Source organism: Crocodylus porosus, unplaced genomic scaffold (genome assembly GCF_001723895.1).
Source record: "Crocodylus porosus isolate Cpor-Errol unplaced genomic scaffold, CroPor_comp1, whole genome shotgun sequence".
Taxonomy (NCBI): Eukaryota; Metazoa; Chordata; order Crocodylia; family Crocodylidae; genus Crocodylus; species Crocodylus porosus.
Genome location: NW_017728909.1, coordinates 36,882,801 through 36,886,234, shown reverse-complemented (window position 1 = coordinate 36,886,234; position 3,434 = coordinate 36,882,801).

The following is a 3,434-nucleotide window of genomic DNA, read 5'->3' as shown; positions in this document are numbered from 1 at the left end:
CAGCATTCCCTAACCTAGCAACCGGGTCTTAGTCAATCAAGTTTAAATAGGCCTCCCATACTGGGACAGGGGAATATATGGCCCAAGATGCCCATTAAACTTTTCTTCTGCTTAGTTTTGGTTAGATGAGTTGGGAGGGGGGGAGGGGAAGGAGGGGGAAATAGAAAAAGTCCTTTGTAAGTCCAGCAAGCTGGGTGCCAGGGCTCCCTCAGGAACACAGAGCTGAGAGGTATCATACTGTATGACACCTCTATCACATCATCAATGCTGAAGGCCCAGATTAAGGCACTCCAGACAATGGTCCATTGGCTGGGCTCTATAAGAGATGCAGAGCAGGAGCTGGACTCTTACTTTCAGGCTCTCCACCCAATGGCTCATGACAGACTGGCAGAACCAAGCAATTGCCATGAAGTCTAGCCTGGGGTTGCCTGCATCATAGTTATCTCCAGCGCGAAGAGGCACAGCACCAGGGTTACCACTCCCCTGGAGGTGCACAACTGATTTTCACCTCCCACATCAATGGAGCCAGCCATACCACTGGCTCCAGCATGTGGGGATGCAGGGCCACGAGCACCTGTGCCTAGAAGATGCAGAGTTATCGTGGTGGGTGACTCCCCCCTTAGGGGGACTGAGGGAGCAATCTGTCACCCTGAACCCCTGGCCTGTGAGGTCTGCTGCCTGCCTGGAGCTCATGTCTGGGATGTGATGGAAAGGATCCCCAAACTCATCCAGCCCTCTGACCACCATCCCATACGACTCATCCACGTAGGCACCAATGATACGGCACGGAGAAGCCCAGGCCGGGTCATGTATGACTACAGGGCTCTGGCAGCTGGGCTCAAGGGTCTGGGGAGACAGATAGTTTTCTCTTCAATCCTTCCTGTACTAGGACATGGGCTCTGGAGGGATGGGTGCATCGGCAAGGTGAAAAGAAGACTCCGGTGATGGCGCTATCGCAAGGGGTTTGGCTTCCTCAACTATGGTCCATGCTTCAGAGAGAGCGGACTGTTGGGAAGGGATGGAAGAAACTCTTCTTGGCCAGAACAGCTAACCTTCTTGACAGGGCTTTAAACTGAGACTGCTGGGGGATGGGCGGTCTACTACCAGTTCTAGCCCAGGTCATGTCAGCAGCACTACCAAAAACTTGGGCAGCCCAAGGGAACCCACTCTGGTGACAGCCCAAGGAAAGTTTCCATTTAACACCTCAGGGGAGCATTGGGCTTCGCATGGTAAACTTAACTGCCTGTACACAAATGTCAGGAGCTTGGGAACTAAGCATGAGGAACTGGCCTTTCTCCTATGTGAAAATGACTATGACCCTGTAGGAATTATGGAGACCTGATGAGACTCCATCTATGATTGGTGAGAGGCAATAGAGGGTTACAACTTGTATAGGAGAGACTGTGTGGGAAAGAGGGGTGGGGGTGTTGCTTTCTATGTCAAGGATCAGCTCACCACCCCGCAGATTGAGTTTCCAAACCAGGAAGGGTTTCTTGAGACCCTCTGGGTCAAGATATGAGAATATGGGGAGGGTGACTTACTTGTAGGAGCCTACTATAGACCTCCCCACAGAGAGGAAGACCTAGATTGGGAATTAAATAGGGGACTGGTCGAAGCTGCACACTCCTGATGCATGATCATCCTGGGGGATTTCAACTTCTGTGATATCCCTTGGGATGAGCACATGGCCAAATGTGACAGGTCGTGTAGCTTTCTCATGTGCATAGATGACCTCTACCCAACCCAGGAGGTCTATGGGCTGACTAGGGGAGAGGCATTGCAGGATCTGGTCCTGACCAAAGGGGAGGACCTGGTGAGTGATCTGTGGATCAAGGGAAAGTTTGGTGACAGCAACCACGAATTGGTCACCTTCATAGTTCATCAAAGAGCAGGCAAACCCATCAGTAAAACAGAAGTCCTTAACTTTGGGAAGGTTGACTTTTGCAAATTGAGAGAATTGGTCAGTCAGGCAATTAGAGGCCATAACCCCCCTGAAAAGAGAGTACACGAGGAATGGTCATCTCTCAAAAACAATCCTTGAAGCACAGGGCAAAGCCATACCATCTTGCAAGAAATGCAGTCAATGGGAAAGGAAGTGCCCCCATGACTGAATAAGGAACTGTTGGACCTCATTAAGCTCAAAAGAGTAGCCTACACAAGCTAGAAAACAGGAAGTATTACAAAAGAGCATTACTCTGCTGCATCTGTAGAAAGTGACTGAGAAAAGCCAAATCACAAACTGAACTTAGGCTAGCTACAGGAATCAAGGACAACAAAAAGTCCTTCTTCATATATGTGAGAAGTCGGAAAAAGAACAAGGATAGCATTGGGCCCCTGAGATCCAACAGTGCAACTGACATCTGATGCTCAAGAAAGGGCCAATCTCATAAATGACTTTTTTGCATCAGTTTTTCACCCTCAGAGGAGGATCACACTGCCAGGAACAGCACAAACCAATCTGGGAGCAGGTAATGGGCCCAAAATCAATGCAGCTCAGGTGAGGGAACACTTTGAGAAACTGGACATTGACAAGCCTGCAGGCCTAGACGGAATGCATCCAAGAGTCTTGAAAGAGTTGGCAGACATCATTGTATCCCCTTGGCAGAGATATTTGAAAAATCGTGGTGCTCAGGCAAGGTCCTGGATGACTGAAAAAGAGCTGTGATCCCTATCTACAAGAAAGGGAAGAGGGATGACCTGGAGAACTATAGACCAATTAGTCTGATGTCCATCCCTGGAAAAATCCTGGAGAAAATAGTCAAGGGATCCATCAGTGCCAGACTAACGGAAGGCAAGCTTCTGAATGCCAGCCAACATGGCTTTGCGACTGACAGGCCTTGCCTGACCAACCTCATCTCCTTCTATGACCAGGTAACATGTGCCCTAGACGAGGGAGATGATGTGGATGTTATATATCTGGACTTCAAGAAGGCCTTTGACCTAGTTCCCCATGACGTCCTCATGGTTAAGCTGGGGAACTGTGGCCTTGATCATCATATGGTCCAATGGCTAGGCAACCGGCTATGGGGTCGGACCCAAAGAGTATTAAAGGGAACAAATCAACATGGCGCAGGGGACCAGTGGAGTCCCTCAGGGCTTGGTACTTGGGCCAGTACTCTTTAACATCTTCATCAATGATTTGGATTCGGGAGTCAGATGTGAACTGGCCAAGTTCATGGATAATACCAAGTTATGGGGGAAGGCAGTCACACTACAGAACAGGCTAGGGATACAGGCCGACTTGGACACACTCTCAAGGTGGACCGACCAATAGCCCTGCTCTCCCCAAGACAAAGCGAAAGGTGTTTGTTGTGGGAGACTCCATCCTGCGGGGCACTGAGGGGGCAATCTGCCGCCCCGACCCCTTAGCCCGGGAAGTCTGCTGCTTCCCGGGGGCCTGCATCCGAGACATTGCGGAGAGGATCCCGCAACTC